This window comes from Sminthopsis crassicaudata, chromosome 1 (assembly GCF_048593235.1).
Source record: "Sminthopsis crassicaudata isolate SCR6 chromosome 1, ASM4859323v1, whole genome shotgun sequence".
Lineage (NCBI taxonomy): Eukaryota > Metazoa > Chordata > Mammalia > Dasyuromorphia > Dasyuridae > Sminthopsis > Sminthopsis crassicaudata.
The window spans coordinates 477489205-477506873 of NC_133617.1; the positions used below are offsets into that span (position 1 = coordinate 477489205).

A 17669-nucleotide genomic window follows, 5' to 3' on the forward strand; every position below is an offset into this window, starting at 1 on the left:
ACCCTCAAGAAAAATAAAATTAGAACAAGGGTGAGAGAGAGAGTGAGAGAGAAAGTATGAGAATGATTCAATCTGTATTCAGACACAATCAGTTTCTTCTCTGGGTATGTATAGGAGATTTCATTATAAGTCCTTTAGAGTAATTATGGATCATTGAGAATAACAAAATCATTTACGGTCATCCCAGAACATTGCTATTACTTTGTATACCGTACATTTCACGTTGCTTGAGTTCATGGAGGACTTTCCAGGTTTGTCTGTTTGTTTGTTTGGTTTTTTTGAGAGCATCCTGTTCATCATTTGCCATAGAACAATAATATTCCATGACAATCACATACCACAGTTTATTCAACCAATTTTTTGCCCAGAGAAGAGAGCTGCTACAAGTATTTTTGTATATATAGGTCCTTTTTCTTTTCTTTTCTTTTTTAAATCTCTTTTGATATTCATGCCTAGTAGTGGTATTGTTAGGTCAAAGGATATGCATGAATTTATAGCCCTTTGGACACAGATCATATCTTTTGATCATTTATCACCGGAGGCATGACTCTTACTGTTTTATAAATTTGACTCAGTTTCCTCAGTGTTTGAGAAATAAGGCCTTATCAGGGAAACTTGAAATATAGTATTTTCACTTTTAAATTATTTTTTATTTTTGTTAGATTTTTCTTATACAACATAACAAATATGGAAATATGTTTAAAAGAATTGCAACTATTTAACCTATTTCAGATTGCTTGCTGTTTTGGGGAGGAGGAAGGTAAAGGAAGGAGGGAGAAAACTTTGGAACACAAAATCTTAGAAAAATGAACATTGAAAACTATCTTTACATGTATTTGGAAGATAAAAAAAAAATAAACGAACGGGGGCAGGGGGAGGGTTTGCTTCCTTTCTATCAACCAATCACTGGGTTCAGATTGAGCACCAAACAAAAGCACATTGTGGCTCAGTACCAGAAGAATGGATAGCATGTGTGCCTACTAGAGGTGACCACTGGAGCTCTTCTGCCTTCCTGTATCCCTCTGAGAATATTAGAAATGAGGTATATTAGCACCTCCCCAGGATCTGATATTAGCCATTGGATTTAGGGGATTTGCACAGATCTGGTATGCTGGTGTACTGACACACTTTGGGCAATATTAACTACATGGCATGTGAAGAAAACATGAACACAAAGGCCTTTGTGAAACACAAAGGAGGGATGTAACTCCTCCATATTTCCTTCTGTAGTCTGGCTGCTAAGCTGCTGGGAGATGTCAGTAGTCACTATTCTGCCCCCCAGGTGTCTTGTGGTTTATGAGTTGGTCGGCGCTGTTCCAGCATTTATAATGTATTTCAAAAGTGGGGATCTAAACAACTGTAGGCATCACAAATTCTGCAGGAGAGCTCAACTGCTGAGCTCAATTTCCACACCCCAGAGAAGTGATACTTGGATCACCTGTTGCCTTCAAGCTTCCAAGAGGGACAGCAGGGACTGGATCTGTGATTTCATGCAATTAGGGAACTCCAACATAAAATGCAGGGCTTAACCATTTCTGTAACTAGAGCAGAGGTGTTACACACATAGACTGTCACATGAACCTTGCAACATTCTCAAATGCAGCCCAAGCCAGATGAAAATATAAATGGGAAATATGTAATAAAATAATTAATTTAAAAAACAAAAAATAAATATATAAACACTCTGTGGTTTTCTAAAACAATGCGCAGCTCCCAGGGATATTTATATATAGTTTAGTGCCCTTCCCCCATTTCTATTTGAGTTTGACACCATTGGCTGAGAGCACTAAGATGTTAAGTGACTAATCCAGTCAGAAGTAGATAAGCCTGTCACAGGTAGAACATTTACCCTGGTCTTCCTGTCTGCAAGACCAACTCTCCACCATACCACACTCCCTCTCTAAATGGTCATTATTTAGTACAAAGTTTCTTACATGGTAGGTTTCAACCCCATGAGGGATTATGTAATTATTGTGAGGATCATGAAATTATGATTTATTGCCAGTAAATGCGTGCTTTGTATATCCATTTCTATCTACCTGAAGTTGTGTAAAAATTTCTTGGGTGAAAAGGGTGGAGAGAAAAAGTTTAAGAAGCCCTGAATTATAAGGGATCACAGTGCTGGGTTCAACTTTCCTAAGTTTTGTTATTCATATTAGACACTTTAAAATTTTGTCCATGGGTACCATGCCAAATCATTTGGAGATCTTTTCCCAAAAAAGGTGGTTAGAGGGGAAAGGGAAGGAAATATGTATTTATATAGTACCTCTTAGTATTACAATGATTATTATAACTGTTTACAACTACTGTAACTATTATGATAGTGACAACTACTATTGAGAATTTGATACTACTGCTATTACTAACTACTATTACCACTGTGATTACTGCTACTGCTACTACTACATCTACTACAATAACTACGACCACTTCTGAGACCTACGACTATTGAGAATGTGGTTCTAGTGCTATTACTATTACTATTATTGCTGCTGCTACGAATACTACAACTTATATTTGGTAAACACTGTGCTAAACACTTTACAAATAAGAAAACAGGAATGAAGAATATCCTGAGGGCACTTTTAACTCTCATATTGCTTTGATGTGTTAGAAAAGTAAAAAAACAATATTTCTTCATCTCTATATTTCTAACACTTCTAATAATTACCAAAGAGAGACAACTCTCCTCCAATCTTTTTTATAGCAATTGAAATAGTTACATTTCTTTTTGTCAGGGTCAAAAGTCTGAGATTAGAGCTAAGATTATTCCACTGGAAAAAACTCCCTTTCCCACCTCTCACCTCTCAAATCTTGCCCTCTTGACCAATCAGAAAATGGGAATCTGCATTCTCTGGTGTTGGTATGAAACTTGGGAAATGACAAAGAGATACAGCTCTGATTCCATCAAAAGGACAAAGGTATAGTGATAGTCAAAGTAGTATTGACTCCTAGGACCATCTGAAGCTAGAGTCCAAAGGTAGAAAAAGTCCCTTAAGTATGGACTAAGAACAATCCTTATCTCTAACAACACAATCACTCCTCCAATCTGTGATGATCCAGGACAGATCCCAGGCCTCTTCTTCCTTGCCTTCCAAAGAAGGCAAAACATCTGGTTGAGAATTTGATTTTATGTCTGTTGGAGAGATTGACCAGAAGAGAAGGGAATAAGCTTTTATATAGCACATTCTAAGTGTCAGGCACTGTGCTAAATACTTTTACAAATATTATCTCACTTGCTCTTCATAATAATTCTGGGAGGTAAATACCATCATTATCCCCATTTTACAGTTGAGGAAACTGAGGCAAATAGAGGTCGGGAAAGTTATTTGACTGAACAATTAAAAGTCAGGCAAGTTATTTGCCTCTAGTCACACAGCGAGCAAATGCCTAAGGTTAGATTTGTAGCCTAACTCCAGGTCCAGCACTCTATCCATATAAAATTACTTTCCTCCTTAATCAATTAATAAATAATTGAAGGGAAAACTTACTTTTAGTCAAGTTTCTGCGGGGATTTTGAACAAGATAAGAGCCACTATTCAGTGTGGCTTAAGAGAAAGAACACTGAACTTGATGTCACAGGATATATTTAAATCCCAGTTCTGCCACTTACTGGATGTTCAAGAAGGTTGGACTAGATGGCCCCTATGGTCATTTCTAGTTCTAGACTCATGATCCTTTTCTTGTCTCCACTGAGACAAAAACAAGTAGAACTCAGTTTAGCCTTAAGACTTCTTTACTTAAGAGAATTTCAAGGATTCCAGGGCCTACTTTGGAAAGGAGGGCAGAGGTTCATCTGAATTTGGATATGGATCTGCTTAAAGACCAAGAGATATACCAGGTGACCAACTCATGTCCCTTTCTCAGCCCAAAATTCTATGCTCATACAACTCAGTAAACCCTAATTGTCTCGCTTGGAAATTATTTGTGTGTGCCATAAAAATATGGGGCAATTAATGGTTTCAGAATCTCTGAGACTCAGATGCTTATTAGTCCCCTTGTCATTATCTTGCAAGATGTGTGAGGAAAAGAGTTACAGGCATAAATATTCATGAGAGGGGGGACAGAGATGGCATTAGCATGAGTTCACATGGAAGATGCATTATTATTCTAGTTAGAAATGGTTTAAAAGGAATAGGAATGGAATATAAATACATAATTAAACATCTCTGTAATTAATCCATACCACAGTCTTTGGTTCCTTCCAGAAGGTCCAGAGATTAGCATCCTCAGCCCTTTTCCTTTGGAGACCTTGCTCAGAATGGAATGGAAGGGAAAGGGGGAGGAGGGGGCACGTGCCACCTTCTGCACTTAAAGGAAAACCCTATAGCTTAGGGTGAGTTAATGAGCAATTTGTAATCTCCAAGGCTCGTTTCATCGCTGAGTATGTTAGAAGAAGCTGTGGGTATTTGAAAGATAAGGAAGCAGACTGGGAAAGGACAAATGCATCTATGAAGGTCACACTATAAGTTTCTACTATGGTTGGAAAGGAAGACTTGGGACTCGTGGTTTCCCAGAGGTAGAAGGGAATAATAGAGGTCATCTTGTCCATCTCCTTCCCTTCAACCATTTCAATGTGCAGACTACTCAAAACTTTTGCTTTTCCTCTTCCAAATTATCTCCCTGGATAAAGTTGCCATTTGGAAACACAGAGTCTGAGAGGCAGTAGGCATCTAATTCAATCCATACACGAAAAGAATTCCCATTACAGCCTAAGAAAAGACTGCTCAATAACTCCTTAAAAGTCTCCAAGGGGAGAAAACTATTACCTTTCTAGCAAGCACTTTCCACTTTTGGAATTCCTAAATGTTAAGCAGTTTTTCCTGACATCTAGCCTAAAATTGCCCATCTTCATTTTCTACCCATTGTCCCTGGTGAGGCCCTCTGGAATGCTTCCACTATGTGACAACTCTTCTAATAACTGGAGATTGCTGTCATAGTCTCTCCGAGTCTTCTTTTTTTTTTTCCAGTTCTTTCAATCAATTCTCATATGAAATGAACTCAAGGCCCTTCATCACCTTTTGACCCTTGACAATCAAAATCTTACTTATGCCCACCTGAAATGTTCCTGCTTTAATCAAAACCTAGCTCCTCTTACTTGATTCTTTCAAAATATAAGGGAAAGCTATTTTAATAATACTTTGTTTTTCCCATATATAGACAAATTTTAATATTCATTTGTTATTAATTACTATTTTATAATGATCTAGAAAATCATCAAAAATAAAGACATTTCAATACACATAAAAGGCCAGAAAAATGGGAATTATACATGAATGCATAAATCAATTAGATGTACTTGTTCCTTTAATATATGTTAGAATTTAGCATGATAGTACCAACATTATCTGTCTGCATCTTTCCTCTGAACAATACACTATATATATATGCATTTGCAAATGTGTATGTATATATATTTATACACACACATATATATCACACATAAATTTCCCCCAATTACATGTAGAAACAAATTTTTAATATTTGGGTTTTTTTTTTAAGTTTTGAGTTCTAAATTCTATCCTTCCATCCTTCAAGATGGTAAGCAATTTGATTTAGGTTACATATGCACAATCATGCAAAATATGATTCCATTAGTCATGTTGTGAAAGAAGAAACAGACAAAAAAGAAAAAAAATACAAAAAAAAAAAAGAAAGTGAAAAATAGTATGTTTCAATGACCTCTTATCAGTTCTTTTTCTAGATGTGGATAGCACTTCTCATCATGAATCATTTGGGACTGTCTTGGATCACTGTATTGGTGAGAAGCACTGATCATTGCACAATGTTGCTGCTGCTGTGTACAATATTTTCCTGGTTCTGCTTACTGGGACCTTTGCATCAGTTCATGTAAATCTTTCCAAGTTTAGAAAAAATTATTTTGATGATAATTTATCATTGCATATTTAAATATACCAAGTTACTCCTTAGGATTAGGAGTTTCCTTCTGTTTATAATTTTGGAAATATAGATTTAGATCTGAAAGAGAATTGGATTCCAATGACTCCAACCCCTCAATTTATTTTTTTAATTTTTAAAAATTTAATTTAATTTTTAAAATTTTATTATTATAGTTTTTTATTTACAAGATATATGCATGGGTAATTTTTTCAGCATTGACCCTTGCAAAACCTTTTGTTCCAACTTTTCCTCTCCTTCCCCCCACCCACTTCCCCAGATGGTAGGTAGACCAATACATGTTAAATATGTTAAAATATATGTTAAATACAATATATGTATACATATCTATATAGTTATTTTGCTGCACAAGAAGAATGGGACTTTGAAATAAGGTAAAATTAACCTGAGAAGGAAATAAAAAATGCAGGCGGACAAAAATAGAGGGATTGGGAATTCTATGTAGTGGTTCACACTCATTTCCCAGAGTTCTTTTGCTGGGAATAGCTGGTTCTATTCATTATATGAACAAATGGAACTGATTTGGTTCATCTCATTGTTGAAGAGGGCCACGTCCAACAGAATTGATCATCATGGTATTGCCATGTACAATGATCTCCTGGTCCTGTTCATTTCCCTCAGCATCAGATCATGTACATCTCTCCAGGTCTCTTTGAAATCATCCTGTTGGTCATTTCTTACAGAACAATAATATTCCATAACCTTCATATACCATAATTTATTCAGCCATTCTCCAGCTGATGGGCATCCACTCAATTTCCAGTTTCTGGCCATTACAAAGAGGGCTGCCACAAACATTCTTGCACATACTGGTCCCTTTCCCTTAAGATCTCTTTGGGATATAGGCCCAGTACTAACACTGCAACCTCCTCAATTTAAAGATGAGAGCATGAAAGCACAGAGATAGAACAGGCTCTGAACCCAAGTCTTCAGACTTCAAAATCTGTCTTTCTTCCATTGAATCATTGAATCAAGAGCACTGGATAGAAAGAAAATCTGGATTCTCTTCTTTGTTTTGCTATCATGTAAGCTCAGGTTCTTCTCTAATCCTCATGCTCTTCAGCTATAAAATAAGAGGGTGGGCCTGATCATTTCCAAAGCCCTAGAGTCACTTTATGTTATGTCTTATGTCCTTGTAAACTCACTGAGGACAAGGAAGCAAACCTTTTATTAGTTCTGAGAGTAGCACTGTGATTGATATCTTCTCTAGATTAAGGAATCTCAATTCCTTCTGCCCTTCTCCTTTCCCCTCCCCCCTTTTCTCATGAGACTTAGCTTTTTAGGAAGTTTTTTCTTTGAGCTGAAATATGACTCTTCGACACCCACTCAGTATTCATAGTTCTGCTCTCTGGGGCTGGGCACAAATTTCTCTTCCTCATTCCACCCCACAAATCTACAGAGATGAGATAGGTCAAGATAAGACTAGGAAGCAGTCACTTGTTGGCAGTCTACTACTCCCACTCGGACCACATATCCTGAGGTAGGAGTCCTTGTTGGGAATGATCAAGACTTTACTTAGAACTAGTTGCAATTCTAGTTCCCAGTCTTATTGCCCACTTTGCCTGATTCTCTCCGTTCTAGTTTCTTGGCTTGTTTTCCATGACAATTAGGACAGAATTTTTTCCTTTCTCTCCATCCTATATCTTTCCAAGACCTAGAATTCCCAACAAAAGCCTTGGGACACCACAAATATCCTCTTCTGGCTTATTTGAACTTTGGCTTCTTATTTATGGCTAGACTACTCTAAGAAAACCACATGTCTTGATCTTATGAGATCTCAGAGTTTGATAAGATAGAAACCTTCTCATCTAACCCATCTTCATTTCCTTCAGTTTAACTCCTTTGCCCATAGCCTCCTACAATGACAATGGGTAAAATTTCAAGACCTCAATTTCTCTATCTCCTCTGATGCACGAACTCATCTCTGGTTTGTTAAGGCGATTAATCTGTGATTTTGTCAATACAGGTAACCTCTCTGGCAGTTCAGATTGTAACCCATCTGTCTTCTTACTGTGTTTGAAATCTTGTTCATAACTTTCTACAAATTTTACACAGTCTCCTGAACATTCCTTTAGATTGCTTGATCTTGCTTGGACACCAATGGAAGTCTATCAAAAAAGTTCATTTATATAGTGCCTATGTGCTGGGCACTATGCTTTTATAATTGTTATCTCATTTGACGGTTACAACAACTTTCCAGGTTAAGTACTATCATTACCCCCATTTTCCAGTTTAGTAAACTAAGGTGATGAGAGATAGATAGGAAGCATTTGAAGCTGAAAACCTGAAAACCTTTCCAAGTTTAATATGCCATTAGCTACCAATTGTCCATCAGTTATTCCATTATCTTAGAAATGTCCATTAGGTATTTCTCTTTCCTATTACACCTCCTTTTCCAATTATATATCTCTTTCATGATATAATTTATACAGCTTCTCCTGTGTAATTCTTCACAGTAATATGTGGTGCTCTATTCATACCCATCCTGCCCTTCTCTATTGCCCTTTGGGTGATGACCCTTAATTTTAGTTCTCTGAAGATTGTGATATTCTATGACTAAGTCATAGAGTATTTCCAGAAGACTATTAATATTAAAAAAATAAAAGCATAAAAATAAAAAAAAACCAGTAAAAGCAGAATGAGCCCTCTGCTTCAGGGAGTTTTGTCTCACTTTGACAACTGATTTACACTGATTGAACTTCCTTATTAAATAGTGATAGTTGGTGTCAGTGTCTGGCTTTTTATTCATTTCCAATTTTTCAGATCATCAGCTTATTGTAATAGTCGAGGTAAGAATTGTCTCATCTGAGGGTTGGAGAGACTTAAATCAACTGATGCTGAGTGAAATGAGCAGAACCAGAAGATCACTGTATACTTCAACAACGATACTGTATGAGGATGTATTCTGATGGAAGTGGAAATCTTCAACATAAAGAAGATCCAACTCACTTCCAGTTGATCAATGATGGACAGAGGTAGCTACACCCAGAGAAGAAACACTGGGAGGGGAATGTAAATTGTTAGCACTAATATCTGTCTGCCCAGGTTGCATGTACCTTCGGATTCTAATGTTTATTGTGCAACAAGAAAATGATATTCACACACATGTATTGTACTTAGACTATATTGTAACACATGTAAAATGTATGGTATTGCCTGTCGTCGGGGGAGGGAATAAGGGAGGGGGGGTAATTTGGAAAAATGAATACAAGGGATAATATTATAAAATATATATATATATATATAATAAAAAAAATTTAAAAAAAAAAAAAAAAGAATTGTCTCATCTAAAAGCCACATGTTATCCTTTGGTTCTGATTTTGATATTTGCGCTAACATGCTAATAATGATCCATGCTTTGGAATCAAGAAGGCATGGGTTCAAGTTCTGCCTCTGAAACACAATGTCTATGTGACTCTGAGCATGTCATTTGACTATTCTGTGCCAGAGGAAATTTGCTGAAATCATTCCCAGAAGGGCTCATCCCCAAAGGAAAGGGAGTTCCTCACTGGGATCTAGTGGTGTAGTGTAGACAGTATTGAGGGCAGCTAGATGGTGGAACAGCAGATTGAGCACTGGGTCTACAGTCAGGAGGACAGGAATTCAAATCTGACCTCAAACATTTACTAGGTCACTGTGGGACCCTGTTTGCCTCAGTTTCCTCATTTGTGAAATGAGCTGGAGAAGAAAATAGCAAAGCACTCCAGGATCTTGCCAAGAAAATCCCAAATAGGGTCACAAGAATCAGACATTACTAAACAACAATCAGCTGTACTTGAAGACAGAAAATAACTGATTTTGAATTCTTTACCACCTTTATGACTCATGGCAATTCATTTACCTCGGTATTCTAATTGTTAAATGGTTATAACAATATTTATAGTACCAATATAGCAAAGTTGGTGAGATAATGTAAAAGAAAAGGCTTTTCAAATCTGAAAGCACTGTATAATTGCTATAATGATGAAATCACAGGTAGGATCCCAAAACATCCAAACCAAAACTAGCCAGTATTTATAAAGCACTTTAAACCCTAAAACATAATATCTCACTAGAGCATTACAATAACCTTGTGAGCCAGGTAATAACAGTTATTATCATTAAGATTTAGAAGACACAAAACCTGAATTCAAAGGGTTAAATGGCTTGCCCATGAATTGATTAAGCCCTTGCCCTCAAAGAACTTACTCTATTATGTGGGAAATAACATACAAACAAATATATGCAAACAAAATATAGACAGGATATATTGGAGATTATTTCAGAGAGAAGGCACTTTCAGGGGGAAGGTCAATAAAGACTTTTTGCAGAAGGTGGGACTTTAGCCGAGACTAGTTATAAAAGCCAGGAGGTAGAGACAAGGTTGGGGAGTGGGGGAATAAAACAGTAAGTTTCAAAATCTGAATCTGAATACTTATTTTACTCACTCCAAGTCTAGTATCCTGTGCACTAAACCACTATTTCTCCAAAAAAGAAAAAAGAAAAGAAAAAGAAAAAAATCCTGATAATATTAAGGTTTCAGCTGCCATCCCCAGACAGGCAAACCAGACGACAGTCTTGTGGATTATAATAATTAGCAGGGAATGCTAGTGTTGATTTTACTGCCGTATGTGGTTCTTGGGAAAGGGAGAGAGTGGAGGAAAGGTCTTTGGGTTGGTATATGTTGGGATTTAATTAATTGTGTTGTCCCAGTAAATTAGTTATTTTTGAATTGTTGCAGTCATGTCCAGCTCTTTATGACCCGTTTTGGCCGTTTTGGAGCATGCTTGGCAAAGACACTGGAGTGATTTGTTATTTCTCCAGTTCATTTAACAGATGAGGAACTAAGGTAAACAAGGTAAAGTAACTTGACCAGGATTACATAGCTACTAAGTATTTAAGGTCAGATTTGATCTTCTCAGGTTTATCTACTGTGCCATCGAGCTGCCCCTAACCTATTGATAAATTTGTCAAAATCATGGATAACATAGAGAACCTTCAGAGTTCAATTCTGTATCTGGTTCTAAGCAAAACTGTCAGCTTGACAAAATGTCTTCAGATCCCTCAAGTCTCCCCTGTCCCTTTCCCCTTGTTTCTTCCAAAGGGCAGGAACTTTCTCTAACTCTTCAGGACACAGAACTGATTGGTTACAGACATACTAAGACTGTATGGCTGGCAATCAATCAATTAAACATTTATTAGGCACTTATTGTGTTCCAAGCACTGTGTTAAGCATTAGGGATTCAAAGCAAGGCAAAACCAAAAACAAAACAAAACAAAAAACCCCACAGTCCCTACCCTCAAGAAGCTCATATTCTAATGCTGTCTCAAGGATCTAAAGAGAAGACTTCTTGGAGAAAGACCAATACTAAACTCAAAGTTTATGGGCAGTTAACCAATAAGCATTTATTAAGAATCTACTCTTTGCTAGGCACTGTAGGATACAAAGAAAAAAATCCCTACTCTTAAGAAGTTTAGATAATAGCAGGATGTAGAGGAAGGAAGTGGGGGATTTCTTTTGGGAAGGGGACTTTCCAGAATCTTGTGACATCATATTTCATGGGTGACTAAGCTTAGCACATGGGACCCTTAATCTTTAGCTTGAATGCACAAAAGCAACACAAATACCAGCCAATTTAAAAATGACCAATAGATCTGTATCCCTAAGAAATCATAAAAGAAGTGAGAGGACTCACATGTGCAAAAATATTTGTAGCAGTTCTTTTTGTGGGGACAAAGAATTGGAAAATGAGTATAAACCCATCAACTGGGGAAAGGCTGAATAAGTTATTGTGTATGGAAGTAACAGAATATTATTGTTGCATAAAAATGTTCTTAAAAAAAGGCTGATTTTAGAAAGGCCTGGATGGATTTATATGAACTGATGCTAAGTGAAATAAGCAGAACCAGGAAAACAATGTACTCAGCAACAGCAAGATTGTGCATTGATCAACTATGAAAGACTTGGTTTTTCCTCAGAGGTTCAGTGATCCAAAGTAATCTCAATTAATTTTGGATGTAAAATAACATCTGCATCCAGAGTCAGAGCTATGGAGACTGAATGTAAATCAATACATACTATGTTCACTTTGTTTTCTCCTATTTTTTTCTCTTGTGGGTCTTCCCTTTTGTTCTAATTTTTCTCTCCCAATATGATTCATAGGGAAATATGTAAAAAAGAATGTACATGTATAATCAAAAAAGCCAAAACATGTTTTACATGTAACTAGGGAAAATAAACAGGAAAAAATTATATATATATATATGTCTGAGTGTGTATATATATTTATACATACATACACACACACACACATATATATATATGTAATAAAAGAAATCTAGATAGAATAGATAAGGGAGTTAGAAACCTGGAGGCTAGCACTAATATACTACCTTGCATGACTGATGCTTATTAAATATTTAAATTTATTGACTTGAGACTTGGGTTCTAGTCTCGATTCTTCCACCTACCATCTTTGTGACTCTTGGTTAAGTCACTTTCCCATCTCTGGGCCTCACTTTTTTCCAACTAAGACTAGACCTTACCTCTATCAGATCAATAAAACTGACAAAAAGGGAAAATGAGAAATGGTGGAGGGCTGTGGGAAAATGCTTTGGTGATGGAACTATGAAGCTTTAGACCAGTCATTCTGAAAATGAATTTACAACTATATGTGAAAAATAACTGAATTATGAACTAGTGGTATTTCAAGGACTATACTTAATTAAAGAGGAAAGAGAAAGGGAGAGAAAGAAGGAAAGAGAGGGGTAAGAGGGAGGAGGAAGGAAGGGAAGGTGACAGACAAAGAGAAACAGGGAGGGGGAAGAGAAAAAAAAGAAAAGAAGGTGGAGAAGGAGAGAGAGGGGGAGGAAAAGGATTCATATGTACATTTTTGTTTTGTAGTGACAAAAAACTGGATACTAAAGGGCGGCCCACAAATTGGGGAATGGCTGAACAAATCATGGTATATGAATGTAATAGAATCTTACTGTATGATAAGAAATGACAAAAGGTACAGTTTTGGAGAAACCTGGGACACAAACTCCTGTGAAATGAAATGACAAGAACCAGGAGAATAACTTACACAATTAACAACAACATTGTAAAATAATCAATTTCAAAAGATTTCTCACTAATCAATGCAATAACTAACTCTGATTCCAAAGGACTTAAGAAAAAGGGGACACCTACCTCCTGAGAGAGAATTGAATAACTCTGAACACACACATATATAACATTTTGGGATGCTGCCAGCTTGGGAATTTATTTTGATTAATGAGGCATGTTTGTTATAAGAATTTTTATTTTCTTTGGAGGGGGAGATTTAGAAGAGAAAGAAAATAAATGCTTATTAACTTTTAAAAAATAAAATTAGCTGTTTTCTAAAGAGTCTTTTTTTGCTCCAAAACATTATGATTCTTAAAAGCTCAAAGAAAAATTAGTCAAATAAATGAGTATTTACCGTTTGTTGTTAGTTACTTCAATCACATAGGATTGTGACACCATTTGGGACTTTTTCAGCAAAGATACTGGTTTGCCATTTCCTTCTTCAGCTCATTTTACAGATGAAGTAACTGAGGCAAACAAGGTTAAGTGACTTGCGCAGAGTCACCCAGTTAGTAAATATCTGAAGCCGAATTAGAACTCAGGTGCTTCTGACTCCAGGTCCAACACTCCATCCACTGAGTCACCTAATTGCCACGCATTTATCACGTGTTTAATAGATGTCAAGCACTGTGCTAAGCATTGGTTAATATAGCACCGCTCAGGAATGTGCAGATACACCGACAATTATACCACAACCACCTCGAGTTTCCAGCAGAATTTCCTGGTGGGGGATTGTGGTGGGAAAAAGAATCAGAAAAAAAAAAATCTCCCTGCCAACACTTAGAATTTTCCAGATTTAAAAAAGAAAACAAATGAAAAGTATCAGAATAGAGTTGATATAGAACTGGCCTTAGACCAAAGTTCAAGTCTCACCTCTGACTAATACTAATGCTGGGACCTTAGGTTGTGCAGTGGAAAGAGCACCAAGCTTGGACTCTGTAAAACTCGTCTTCCTGAATTCAAGTCTAGCCTCAGACATTAGCTGTGTGTCCCTGGGTAAGTCATCTAACCCTGTTTGCCTCAGTTTCCTCATCTGTAAAATGAGTTGGAGAAGGAAATAGAAAAGCACTCTAGTATCTTTGCCAAGAAAACTCCAAATGGAGTCATCTATAACTGAACAGAACACACTCCGAGTAAGTCACTTAACTTCAAAGTGTGCTAGGCAGCTCTTTAAGGCTTGGCAGATAAGGTGCCAGCCTGCATTAGTAGAGGGAGTTTGCTCAGCTGGGAATTCCCTATACCACTAAAATCAGAGAGCTCTGAGTCTTTTTCCCCTGCTCTTCAAGCAAGCTAATGTAAATTGACTGGCCATCCATCCATTACAGCTCTTCAGATAAAGAGCCTCCTTAGAAATCTGATCTTTCAGCAACTGATTAAGAATCTTTCCATAGCTGGAAATTATCTGTGTTCTGACCAGTAACACAAGTACACTGCTCTTGATTATTAAGGAACATTTAAAAAAAAAAACCAACCAGAGGAAATAGTAGTTGTAGATGGACAGTAATTTAATTTCCAAGATACATCCTTATTGCAGGGCCAGGGAAAGAGAGAAGATGAGTGCTGAGAAGAGGAAAAAATTAAAAGCCATTTGCAAAGTCTGCTAAATTTGAGGTCAAAGTGATAAACTTGCCAGTGGAGCACCTCACAGTTACCTAAATTACTGGGGCATTGGTATTTTCATGTGTCATTGAATTTGTACGGTGGTAACCCCGTTATTCATCTTTTAATGAGAGATCAGCTTGAGAGGGATCAAAGTATTATGTAGGATCAATGGTCGATCACTGAGGCACTTTGCCATATTTTAATTTGTCTTCTCTTTGGTCAGAACAGAATTTGGCTTCAGTAAATCAAGGGCAAGCTCTCTGGAAAGGAGTAGGCCTGCTAGAGAAGTCTGATGTGATTTGAAGGCCAGAAAATTACTCATATCTGACAGCTCCTTCAGCAATGAAGAAGCAGATTGAATATGCAATAGGCTCTTTTATGCACAGGACAGCTAGGAGTACAGGAGATAAAGCCTGGACTCAGAAAAATCCAAGTTTAAATACAGTCTCACATGCTTCCTAATTGTGTGATTTGGGCAAGTCACTTACCCTATTTGCCTCAGTCTCCTCATCTGTAAAATGAGCTGAAGAAGGAAATGGCAAATCACTCTAGTACCTTTGCCAAGAAAACTCCGAATGAGATCACAAAGACTAGGATATTTTTGAAAAATTACTGAACAACAAATTTCTGTGTGTGGGAGCACAAGCTAAGCTTGGATTCCTTCTAGGTTGGCTTAAATTTTTCCACTCTATATCTACAGATTGGGGTGCCTTGCCCCTCATTGGTCATCACAGTTACAATAGGAAGCAGTGTGGGTATTCTGGGAAGATCACTGAATTAAAATTCAGAGGAGTTAAAATAAAATCTCATTTCTGCTTACTCCCTATTTGACAAATTAGGCATTTTGATACTTTCTGGGTTTCTGATCTCTAATCTCTTAAATGAAGGGTTAAACTAGATAACTGCTAAAATCTCATATCTAGATTCTAAAACGTTTGGACTCTATAAGCTCTGTGGAGTGAACTTTTCTCTGTGGAGAGAAATTTATATCAGGTAGGTAAAATCCAAAGTCATTATATAAACTTTACTTAACAACAGGGTGACCACAACTACCTAAATATTGAAATGTGGGGCCCAAAGGCTCTTAAGGGTTACCTTAAGAGTTACCATACCCAAGAATACATTTTACAGTAGAAGAGTTAATTCAATCAACAAACATTTATTAAGGTTTACTGTTTGCCAGGCACTGTGCTAAGAACTGAGGATACAAAGAAAGACTCTCAAGGAGCTCACAGTTTATTAGGGGAGACCGACATTCTGTTTCTTCTGCTATTAACTCAAAGGAATAAGGGCAGCTAGGGAGAGGTCATCCAACCAAATTTGTCCTATGGCCAGTAAGAGGTTGAAAGTAAAACTGATTCTGATCTTACAGAGAAGGACCAGAAGATCCAAGTGCTAAACCTGTACCTCAATTTCATCATCATCAGATTACTTAGAGTATCTTCTAAGCTTTAAATCTATGATCCCAGAATTTTCCTTGACCTAAAAGAATCCTGGATACCCCCAATCCAACCCACTCATTTTATTTTACTTTTAATTTCAATAGCATTTTATTTTTCCATTTACGTGTAAAGAATTTTCTTTTTTATAATGGCTTTTTATTTTTCAAAATACATGCAAAAATATTTTCAGCATTCACTCTTACAAAACCTTATGTTCCATATTTCCCCCCTTCCTCCTCTTTCCTCCCTTCCCTAGAAAGCAAGTAATCCAATATAGGTTACACATGTGCAATTGTAAAGATAATTTTCAATATTTGTTTTTGTAACAGATTTTGAATTTCAAATTTTCTTTCCTCACTTCCTCCCCTACCTTCATTCTCCCCAAGACAATAAGCAATCTGATATTGGTTAGACATGTACAATCATTTTAAACATATTTCTATATTAGTCACGTTGTGAAAGAAAAATCAGAACAAAAGGGGGGGAAAAAGCAAAGAAAAAATAGTATGCTTCAGTAGCAAGGAACTAGAAATAAAGTGGATGCCCATCAGTTGGGGAATGGCTGAATAAGTAATTATATAGGAAGGTAATATAATATTATTATTCTATAAAAAATGATGAGCAGACTGATTGGAGAAAAGTCTGGAAAAACTTACGTGAGCTGATGCTGAGTGAAGTGAGCAAAAGCAAGAGAATATTGTACAAAGTAATGGCAAGATTATGTGATGATCTGTACTGATAAACTTGGCTTTTTTTCAACAATGAGGCGATTCAAGGCAATTCCAGTAGACATGGGATAGAAAATGCCAGTCCATACAGAGAGAAAACTACAGAGACTAAATGTGGTTCAAAACACTGTATTTTTACCACTGTTTTTTCTTTCTCATAGGTTTTTTCCCCCTTTTATGGTGATTCTTTTTGTACAACATGACAAATATGGAAATATATATAAAAAGACTGCAAATATTTAACCTATATCAGATTGCTTGCTGTTTTGGGGAGGGGGAAGGTAAGGGAGGAGGGAGAAAATTTAGAACACAAAGTCTTACAAAAATGAATATTGAAAACTATCTTTACATGTACTTAGAAAAATAAAACACTATTGATAATATCTTTTAAAGTCTTCACCAATATATATTCTACTTTTTAAATAATAGCTTTTTATTTTTAAAAATACACACAAAGATAGTTTTCAACATTTACCCTTGCAAAAAATTGTGTTCCAAATTTTTCTCCCTCTCTCCTCTCCTCCCCCTCCCCATGACAGCAATTAATTCAATATAGGTTAAACATACACATCCCACTTTAAAAAAGAAAGAAAGAAAGAAAATAGTATCCTTTGATCTACATTTAGTCTCCATAATTCTCTCTTTGGATGCAGATGATATTTTCTATTCCAAGTCTATCGGAATTGTCTTGGATCACTGTTTAGTTGAGAAGAGCTAAGTCTATCATAGCTGATCATTGTGCAGTCTTGCTGTTACTACAATACACTCATTTTATAGTGGGACAAACTAAAGCCCACAGTTGGGAATAACATCTAAGGAAGACAAATCTAGGACTAGAAGTCAGATGTCCTGAGAGCCAATCCATTTCTTTAGCCATGATGTCAGCTGTTA

At 36.6% G+C, this 17669-nt stretch overlaps 1 protein-coding gene across 1 annotated transcript in view; it reads right to left on the bottom strand.

Annotated features, from left to right (window-relative positions):
• Positions 1-17669, bottom strand: part of ADAP1 (ArfGAP with dual PH domains 1) — a 168408-nt gene that overhangs the window by 81670 nt on the left and 69069 nt on the right. The window lies entirely within an intron of this gene.